The sequence below is a fragment of the Atta colombica genome, unplaced genomic scaffold, assembly GCF_001594045.1.
Source record: "Atta colombica isolate Treedump-2 unplaced genomic scaffold, Acol1.0 scaffold207, whole genome shotgun sequence".
NCBI lineage: Eukaryota > Metazoa > Arthropoda > Insecta > Hymenoptera > Formicidae > Atta > Atta colombica.
The window spans coordinates 2,661,668-2,673,430 of NW_017259302.1; positions in this window are offsets into that span (position 1 = coordinate 2,661,668).

The following is an 11,763-nucleotide window of genomic DNA, read 5'->3' on the forward strand; positions in this document are numbered from 1 at the left end:
GATATTTCATTTTATGTTCACGCCAATAATAAAAATATTTTAATTTGTTCCTTATTTTGAAAAAAAAATTTCAAATCAAAGTCTTATGAATGTACACATAAAAAGGAAATATGATGTAATAAATTTTGCTGTGCAAAATACAAGTCATCATAAAAACTTGTGAGATCGAAATTTACGGGATCGACGTAACGTTCCTCCGGCAACACTATGCAAAGAGAGAGCTTGATTTGACTGTAATGTTTAACATCGCTTATTAGCATCGCGCAAATAGACTTTATCTCGCTATAATATCGCTGTATTGACATTCACGGGAGAAATTATAAATTACACCACGGAAAAGAGCTATTAAAAGCTCGCGAGAGAGAAACGAATCGGTAGACGTGTTTAAGGTGAACAAGCGCCGCGGTGTTCGCGACTGTGCAATTACCGCGCGCGTTAATGACGTTTTTAATATTCCTGGCCGCGTTAATTACCGACGTACCTTACTGATGCGAGCGGGAAGAAATCCTATCATTGTTGAAGAATATCGAAATCCCGGATGTGACATCAGTCGTGTCCCAAGGTAATACGAAGTAACCGAATGGAGTCGGTAAGGAATTTATGGCTCACTTTATGGAGAAAGTTTCAGTTGCACGAACGCATCCCGTAAACTCTAAAGGATCATTATAACTGTTTACGCCCTTCGGGTATAACGATTTGGCATTGGATCGCGTACATACTATATATTTTATTGCCAGTAATATTAAATATTTTTACAATCACATAAACGGATACACGAACGTGACAACAGAAAGAGATGAGAAGGGTGACAAAGAGTTTCGTGAGCTCGTTAAATTGCTATTGCAATAATGCGCGATCGGCTTTATTTGTCGCCTTGTAGTGTTGCACCGAAACATAATCGAAACTGACACACTCGCGATTGCGCGTTTAAATAATCTCGGGGCCGGGGTTATCGCAACACAACGCGCACTTGGTCCCTTCATCCCCCGTTGGCGTTACTGGGTAATTATTGTAGGTCGGCAGCGCCCGGTTAATTACAGAGTGACACACCTACACTCATGCGCATGCGAGCGAGCCATCTGATACGTATGACGAGAACGAAATCACTCGGATTTCGCAGCTTTCGATTCCATTTAGAGCGGTCTATAACCTTTGGAGGATTATACAAAAGGTTGCAATACATTGGAAAGGTTTCTTTGCTTTCAGAAATTAGAAACTGAAAATATTACTTTGTTTAAAAATGAAATAGCTAATATTATATCTTTTAATGTTATCAGAAAGAATGATTTTGATGCTACGGAAAAGATTTGTTGATGCTACGAAAAAAATTGATTTTAGTGAAGCATCTAAAAATTTAGCTAGCTCTGAAAATAATTTTGTCGGACCATCAAAATAATTAGGTTGTAGAACGCTTAAACGTTGATGACAATATTGGAAAATATTTCAACAGTCTAACAATCAGTGTTAGTATCTTTTAATAATTATTTCGATGATCCAAATAAAATTATTTTCATTTATATCTGGCTAAATTGTTAGATTGTTATTTCAGTAAAATTATTCTTTTCGTGATTCTATGTATTTTATTTCATATATCTATTACTATTATGAAAAATATTGCATAAAAATGAATATACTAACAAATTTTCTTTAAATTGAAATGCCAGACGTTAAGAAATACGACGTAATATACAAATTTATATATTTTTTTAATAAAAAAAGCAATATAATATATCATAGTAAAAAAAACCTCAAGTCATCAGCCATTAAGGCTAGAAGGCATCGAAGGATTACAGATACCTTTTTGTAAGTACCTTAATTTTTGAAGAGTTGTAAATAAAAGAAAATGGCGCATAATATTATTGCGATGTAAGTTTAAATATTAGCGCCATTATTTCAAGTCTGTTTAAAATTAAAAATTTTATGTTCCATCACTTTATGTTTTACGACAGTGCGCTAACGTTACATCTTTCCCACTGCATATTTTAATTAGATTCTGAGGTGGTCTGGTTTACGCGCGCCGGTGTCGCTTGAATATTCCATACCGCCGCGCTGGGTCATCGGCTTGCGCAATATAGCCTCCATTGCCTGATAATTATTAGGGAGGGTTTCAGCCCTCGACGCCTCTTTGTAGGTGCGAGGCTCTCGCTCGGACGAAATAGGGCCGTAAAGGGGCTATTCTCGTTGAGAAGGAGGATGGACAGGGTGAAATTTCGCGCGTATTCGAGCCCATACAGCCACCTTAGTAAAAAAGGCCAGATATTTAAGGTCACTAGAGATCAACTTTAGCACGCAAGAATTACTGGCGGATTTTTATAGCTACGATGTATGTTCCATTAAAATTATATTAATTTGTTAGTAATGCTGCTGAAAAATAAAATTATATGTCTAATATTTGGAATTAAAAAATTATAGAAGCTGTTTTTACATAATATTACAATCACACGAATACCTACAGTTGTATAATTGCATGAAAAATTTACATCTTTCTTTTAACTTACGGAGAGATTAGAAATTTAAAAAATAAACACGTAAAATAGTTTGAAATGGAAATTAAATTTTTGTTCTGTGAGAAACTCGGAGCAATTATTTTTTTCTTCCGAAGTGCAATATTCATGCAATTGTGCGATATAATTACTTGGCGCAGAATTTACCCGTTCGGACAGTTTGCATATTCACTCTGGCAAAGAGGTTGTAATAAACGTCATGCATTCCTACGAATAATAGTATTAACAAGAAAATGAATTTAAATAATTTGATTTTATAAACTACTTCATAGAGAGAGTATAATTTTCAAAAAATTGTATCGAAAATTTTCATTGTAATGTACGAAGTCGTTAATAATTATCGTTAATCAGATACTGATTTGCATGGCATTTATGCAAATATTTAATATCGCAATTATTCTTGGCAAATATATATCATGTTGTGGTAATGATTTTAATTAAAAAAAGAGATTAAATTTTGCAAATAATTACGTAATGAAGGGAAATAGAATAATTTTTCCTTTCTGTAATTTTTCTCAAATTCTTTTTGGAGCTGCAGTTTTTGCTATTGTAATTAAGGTGAAATAGAGCCAAAAAGTAGATAAATAAAACCGATATAAAGAAACTTAAAAATTTAGAAATCATCCGTGCGAAATAATTATGTAATATAATCCTTGAAAACATCGCCACAATTTTGCTCGTTGCTCTTTGAAAATCGTCGTATTTGTCTCTCTTTGATTATACATATTTCTTGCATGTTGTAAAAGATAAAATTGTGCGTCTAGCGTTTTAAATGACAAAATTATGAAATTTATTTATAACATCAATTTATAACATCTATTTATAACATCAATTATAAAAAGTCAATTGCATGGAAAATTTATAAAATTACTTTTTAACTAACAGAGATTAGATTTTTCCAAGAGACAAACACATTAAATAATTCAGAGCAAAATTATAAATTTGCATTGTATGAATTTGCAAAAAGTTTTAAAATTCTTTTTCTAGTACATTAATATTTTTTTTTTTTTTTTAGAAGACAAAAAGAAACTCGTTCATTGTAAGGACTGAATTTTATTTTTTAAGAGAAGAATTGTTTCTTATCATTAAAATACACAAATGCATTTAATTAAAATTACTCTCACAAGAGAAAAAGTAATAAACCGCGTCAGTAATTTTCGGAAACCGAGGGATTTATACAGACACCAGTGGGCAGTAAAGGGCAAAGTCAAATTCCGTGGACGCGAATTCGGCATGAAACGAAGAGCGTGGAGTACTAGTGGCAGAGGTTGACCGAGGAGAGGAGAATCGCGGTGGATGAGAGCGACGAGGAGGAAAGGAGGTGGATGGGTGGACGGGTAGCTGCAACCCATCAAAGGGAGGGAGAAGAGGCGAATAGGGGTAGAAGGGGGCGAAATTTCGCGCGTGCTCGGCTTTATCCCCCTTGGTTGCCGCCACCATCGCCGCCGCCGCCGCCACCACCGCTGGATGCTGAGGGTAGCTGGACCGCGCGCGTGAGGTATCAGTTCTGCGCGCGATCTCCTCTCTGAAGGTGCCAACTTGCTCGCGATCTGTCTCAACGTGTTCGCCAGAGTGATAACGCATAATCGAAAGTACGCATACTTCCCCGCGATTCTTATCTTTTCTTACAATCGCTCTCTCTCTCATCCGTTCTTCCTCCTCGTTTTCTCCCTGCAATTCAACGACGAACTGTTGTGAAACGGAACTCTCTCAGTGAAACACTCGAGGGTCCTCCTTCTTCTGAACGCGGGCAAGGAAAACCACACGTTCGAGCCTGGCACGTGACACGCTTCAGCTGGCGACGACTATCATGCTGGCCGGGATCTTTGAAGGCAACAATGTACGTGAAAAATCGTTCGCGATAGGAAATTCGATCGCGTGCATACTGCATTTCTTTGCCAATGTGCATGCAGCGTGAAATCAGAGAGGGAGGATGACGTTAGTGGTCGTGTCTGTCAAGAAGAGGGAAACAAGATTGTCGGATATATTAATATCAGCGGTATTAAAATCAAAATACAAGAGATTATTTAAATCATATTGCTTTCTAATTAACTGTAGTCCACATTTCTATAAAAACAATTGCAAGTAAATTTGACGTTGCAAATTATAAAAGAAAAATATTTTTTAGACGATGAATAGATACTCGTCGCTTTATTATTTTATAAATTGATAATAGAACAAATCATTAAGCGACATTATAATAAAACAATATTATTCTAAATATTTTGGTATTAGTTTAAAGTTTAACAGTAGTTGGCATTATTTTGTAAAACGAATATATTATTTATTATCATGTTAATATTTAAATCTTCAGATTATTAAAGCGACTAAATCACATCTCTGTTATTCTACATACCACTATCAAGCGCGAATTATAGCATCTAGCATTTCGCATTTCGTTCAAGTATTATCGGTCTTTATTCCCTCGATCTTTCACAAAGCACGATGCTGAGAGAATTGTGCTCGCGATGTCGATAATTGCACATTGTGGTAGCAGGTGTTATGACATATCGATATGTCTATACGCTCTATTCCACAGTACGGATTTTGTACCGTGATATTATTACAGACGCTGTCTATATTCTACCTTTCTTTTTCTGTCATATTTAATAACGCAAATGGAAGCGCGAAATTTTTCCGCGTGTTTGTCATCTTCCTGGATCACTTTTTAGATTAAATCTACACGTTTTCTATAATGCATCTCAGCATCTACCTATGTATTTATTATTTTTGATCTTGAAGCCTTGCCATTTTTAGCATTATCCACGTTATTCTTAAAAAATTAAAAATGATTTTTTTATTTAAATTGCATGGATCGCACTTAATTTAAATTAAATCCCATTTATAAACATGCTACAATCAATTATATTTAAAACTTAGAAATAAAATTTATTTTTTGTAATTATTGACTATAACAACAAACGTCGTACATTTAATTATCATATTAAATAAGATGCAGAAACAAACTATCCTTTCCATTTGGTGACACAAATATTATTTATCTCTGTTATTCACTGGATGTTAAAAAAAGATAAAATGATGCTTGTGTTGACGTGTCATCAAATAGAAAGCACCTCATATCAAATGCAAGATGTAAATCTTTGTTCTTACAAATTTAGGTCTTTTAATAACTCGCGTCATCATGCACAACATATTCGATCGTTTCTAGCAGTCATTTGTAACAGTATCTTTTTCTCATTATCATGTTAACTAATCGGCCATATTTTCCCAATGGGAAAATAGATTCTAGTGTCCTACTAAAAAACCGACCGGAAAATCCTGCTGATATGCGGATTAAACATCGCGTTTGCTCTTTGCGCATCGCAATATTCCACGTTAATAACGCCACATGAACGAACATCGTTAGCAAATTTATCCTGTGGCGCGCTTGAATAAAGAGAATTATCGTAGGCAGATACGGCGGGCCGTATATCGTCGAGGCAAGCTCCTCAGGTGGCGATAATTTATCAGACTCGAGTAACTCGACCGCTCTCCGTGGATGATTAATTAATGTCAGAAGCAGCATTCGCTCTCACTCCCAATTTTCTCTCCTCTCTATCAACCATCGCGATGGCTGTTCGATAATTTTTATTATTCCGGTCGGCACTATCTCGCGATTTATGCCATGTCGATCTCACGACCAGAACTGAAAGTATAGGGAAAAAGTAAAATAAATCACTTTTAAAATTTTCACCATACTGTGAACAGTACAGATAGAAAAAAGCTTTTCAGAGGATCATATAAAAAAAAGTAATTAGCTAAATTTATTTAGACATTTTACATTAACATTTACATCGAATGATATTGAAACATATAATTGCATATGTAGTGTTTTACAAATTTGATATCTATCTTTTAATTTGTGTACAGGTATATTGTATATATATATATATATATATACACACACACACACACACACACACACACACACACACACACTATATATATATATATATATATTTGTATATGAGAATAGAACAGCAGCGGTTTTAATGGTTGGCCACTGGAATTTATGTTCCTGGATAAAATAAATTAATACAATTTATTGTACAATATAATAATTACATAATTATATTATTCATTAAACTTGACGATCACTTAACATTCCCATGTTTTTTTTCTTTTTATTTTTAAATATAATACACTTGTGTGAGATCAATAGCGTTTCAAACTTATCGGTTAGAAGCTGTCTATTAACTTAACAGTTAACCTACCTGAAAATTGAGTTATCTCTATCAATAATCCCTAGCGTGCGTCTTCTTCTTCGACTTCGTGCGATTTATTAAAAGCATCATATAGTATCTTGCACATATTTTCGATCGATGAGCTTTTTTGATCGATTTGAACTTTTATAATCGATGTCGAGTGGTTATTATCTTCAGTGGTTATCTAGTATTTATCTTCAAAAGAAACATGAAACTCTTTTGGTTTTTTACACTCGAAGTTTTCGGCTCTTTGTTCTTTATCTCGTGTTTCTAAATAAAACGCGTGTGGTGAAAATGAGCTCATTTGAGTCTACGGTCCGTTTAGCACCAAAAACTAGAACGAACTCAATAACCTGGTTTAAGCCTCTCGTCCTCTGCGAGTACGTAACTACTCGAGTGACGTTTTTTTTGACAGAGAAACATTTTAACGTGGGTTTGATATTACTACTTCAAGAGAGTATGTGAGAGAGAATGTTATTAATATAAACAATTCAAAGAGGAATTTGCATCGTCAGATCTACTGTTTCATATTGTTTGTGGAAACTAATATATCTCGTCTTAAAATTTTCGTTTTTCTTTGTATTAACTCTATTAAAAATAAATTCATATTTTAATATAGTAAATAGTTAAATCAGAAATTTAGTTATTAGGTGGGTTTGTGTGAGCTGTAATTATACAATAGTAACAAATATTTTAATTCGATTAGAGTGATATTAAAATTTTATTGCTAAAACTTCAACGATTGTATCGTTAAAATGGTCTCATTACATCTTGCGACAATATTTGAAATAAAAACAAAAATATTTTTACCGAATGATACAGACAAATCATAAAATAAACACAAGTTTGTGTGCTCGTAACTTATACCGTCATATTCATTTCAGTTTGCGCTATAGTAAAGTGGAGCAAGAGTTCAAATAAAATCATGCCAAATTTTTTTATTCGGCATAATTTGAGCGAGCGAAAAATATTACACTAAGTACCATTGTGGTTATGTTAATTAATACATATGATTAATAGTAACGACTTTGTTTTAAATTATGTCTTAGTATTACTATAATTAATTTCAGATTTGATCGTTATTTACATTATCCCCGATAATGATTGAATTTTAAGAAAACCTTCACAAAAATCTTAATGTCGACAAATCGACGGAAATATTATATATCAATTGCAGCAGCTGAAATTTCATTCAATTCATCGAATTTTTTATGAAATCTTTGACAATCTTATAAGATTTCCTATAACATTGATGGCATACATGTCGTTCCCGCTTGCAAAGCTCGTAAAGTATTTTTTATTTATTGCTGTTATATAGGAATATATAGCTTCGCGCAGGCGTCCGAGGTATTTTTTCATTAAACGCGATTTTGACTCAAACAGGAACGCACAGATGGTCTGCGCGAACAGACGGAAATAACATTTTGTAGCCCATGCGGTGTGGTTTCGCGCAAGGAAATCGAATTTCGGAAGCTCGGAAGGGATTGCGTTAGCTGTTTTTCAGCGACAAAAAAATTAGAGGCCACTGTGGCGATTCTATTCGCGTTAATTACTTTAACCGGTCCGGGTTTCTCACAATTAACGGTTTCGCATTTCGTGCTTATTATATCTGCAACTTTTCTGCTTTCTGACACGAAATGTGCGAAGGTCGATTTTTTATCTCTTTTGATTTTCACGTCCATTGTTTTCTGCAAAATTGATCAATTTGAGAGAACAAAGTATCGTATCTGCGCGCGAGTATATCAAATATACGAGAGAATCCAATTTAGGTAAATGAGAATGAAATATCACTCGCCTGAATAAATTCGATCAAAAGTAACGTGGCATTCTGTATGGCCCAGATAAATCCTTTTGAGATCAATCGGAGAGACAAAGCCACGCTACGTCGAAACTTCACGATCTCACTTTTATCCCCGGCGTGAAAATCAGTTTCATTTAACGTAGCGAACATCAGAGATTCTCGCAGCGCAATTTATTTGAGAACTTTATCGACGGATTGACCAGATTCTCCAGTTGATGTGAAAAGAGGAAATTTCTTATGCAGCTCTTCTCGCGTGGAAATAAGGATCCAAAACGATCCCGATGTATTTTGATTCCTCTTTCAAACACGTAAACTCCTTTTTCTACCGGTGATTTGATGAAATTTTTATCTCGCTCCCGCGAGAAAAGGAAAAACAATCTTAATCAAAGATGCATAAATACGTAACATTATTCAGTGCGTTGCACAGTTCTTTTTCGTGTTTTATTCTAATCCTTTTTTATGTCTTATTCTAATCGGATTCGCACAAAAAGAACGGAAAACGCATCTCGCGATAGCAACGGAAGATTGCGCAAAATTAATCGACCTTTCAGCATTCCACGGATGCCGGCAACTTATAAAACTTCTTAACCAGCCACTCGAAGAAAGAGTTTTCTCGCTTTTTTTTACTATTCGTTCCATAAAAAATAGAGAAAGCAAGCGAAACTTGCTCCTTTCTTCGCTCTTTCATTCTCGCCATCTCTCTCTCTCTTTCTCTCTCTCTCTCTCTCTTGCGCGCGCGCGCGCATTTCCGTTTCCTCTTGTTTCACTAGACTCAACCGTCGCCTCGTATCCGCTTCCGTTGAATTTTACTACGAAAAGTACGGATCTCATAGAATATAAATAATCCAAGAAATTACTGAGATTTAACTGAGAATCTATCGAACGTTGCTCCATGATCGACATTCTTTCAAGTTTAACTGTCTAAGCAAACTATGATTGACAAATAAAAATTAATGGAATTTTAATTGTAATTACATTTATTATGTAATCTGGTTTTATATATATAAAAATATTGGTATTTATTGTTTAGAGAGATTTGCTTTTACTTCTTTACAAATTTTAAGTTTAAATTTAAAAAGTGCATTATATAAATTTTTTTTAAGAGTCAAGCTATTTATGAATTTATATCATCGCATAAGGATTAAAAGTCGTTGGAAGCTCGAGCTCCTCTTGCGGATGACAACCTAAAATTTAAGCCGCGTCATGGAATCCTAGAGCGGTAGCTTCCCTTTGACAGCGAACATTAGAACAAGAGTATCTAACTATGTCGCTAAATTCTATCAGGAGGGCGCGTTAATAGCGTAATGGAACATCCTAGTAGTGCGCGCGTCGCGTTTCGCACTGGATACCCGAATAATTTCTCCACGAATATCAAGGTGTCTGCATATCGATCAGAGGCACAATTCTCCTTCTTTCTTCATCACATCCCTTAAAAAATTTTGCTCGAACGCGAGCAATTATCAGTAGACTCGTTAACACGTGAATGAAGAAATTCCATAAAAAAAGTATTCGCAATAGAATATCTATTAATACTCGACGAAATTAAAAGCGAGTCGTGTGTGCAGATGAACGAGAGATTTGTCGAAGAGGCGTGCTAGACAGATCAGTGTTATATTCTCGATGCGAAACGGAGATAGATAGATAAATACATAAAACAATTATTAGCATTCAAGGGCAAGTCCTTTAAGAATATAAAATAGAGTTAATAAAGAATGAACAAAAAAAGAATTTTAGAACAATAATATGAGATAGAATCTATTTTAATTTTAATGATAGATTTTTTAGTGAAATTAAGTTTATTTTTTTCTTATGAGAAATTTGTGAAAGCAAAATATATGTACAAATGAGACAGAGAGAGAGAGAGAGAGAGAGAGAGAGAGAGAGAGAGAGAGAGAGAGAGAGAGAGGAGGATAGGGAGAGAGGAAGAATCTTTTTAAAAAGGGGATGGATACGTCAAACGAATAGTTTATTAGAATATAGGTCGCGTGGAATTACGCGACGCGCGTTTTGTTGCTTGTGCCCGGTTTCGCGAAGCCCGGGGCAGATTCCTCGCATGTACGTGCGCGCATAACTAACGCGTTTCAATTGGGATCGTGCAAAAAGGACAGGCACGTGTGGACGTTTTTCATACTCCACGTGCAACATCGTTAATACCGTGGAGTAGTGGTATCGTGAAAGCGTGTACATCATCTCACAATGCATTCTACGACCTAATTTGACGATTTATGAAAAGCTATTTCTATAGTGGATAGGATGAAGTCTTTTTATAGATGAAGATAATCTTAACAATTTTGGATTTTTTTACTCGGAAAATATCTGATACATTAATTCTCTGGAATTATGAGTGATTGATAAGGAAACTTTGATAAATTGAACTTTAGTATATTTGGCTATGTAGAGAGTGCTTTAGAAATCTCAATCTTAATTTTAATGATAGATTCTCTGATATCAAAATTTTTTTTTTTAATTTATGAAGACAGCTTTTATTGAAATTATTTAACATTTAGCATCCTATATATCCAATTTCAATATGAATTATATTGTGAAGAAATGTAAAATACGTTTGAAAACAATCTTTAAATTAATTCTACTGCAACGAATTTAAAATTCGCGAAAGAGGTCGGTATGCAATCAAAATTTTGTTGAAGGACGACTAGAAATCCACATAAAATCCACAGATGAAAAGAGATTGATGCATTGAAACGTATCAAAGCGTATTTAATCAACTTATCAATTATTATCGATTCAAATCCTTCAAAAATTAAGAGAAACGTAATTCCGTTTTTACGGAGTTTGTCGCCGTCAGTTGCGATGACGACCGTATCTACAGGATTTTACGTATATATAACTACAGGATTACGTATCCGCTTTACATTAATTACGCAGACGTAACTCAATCTCTGGGATTTAATTTGTTTTCAATTTATGCTCGTTTTCCTTCTCTTTCTTTCTCTCTTTTGAGAGTATAATTGAGGAGAACGAAGTTTTCTTGATAGAAAAGATTTATCTCGTTCTTCATGTAACCCTTTCTTTCCGAGTCGCATTAGACAATACACCTTTCATTTTTCTATTTTTATTATTTTATACGCATTTTTTGTTCTAGTTTATATTCTTCTGTAGATCATGATTTAAGTCAAATTATTGAAAGTCCTGAAGGATCCGTGAAGTATCTAATTTATTCCAGTCACGTCAAAACGGATCACGAAAATGTACTTAAGACTTCTTTCTTGAGATATATGTATATATATATATA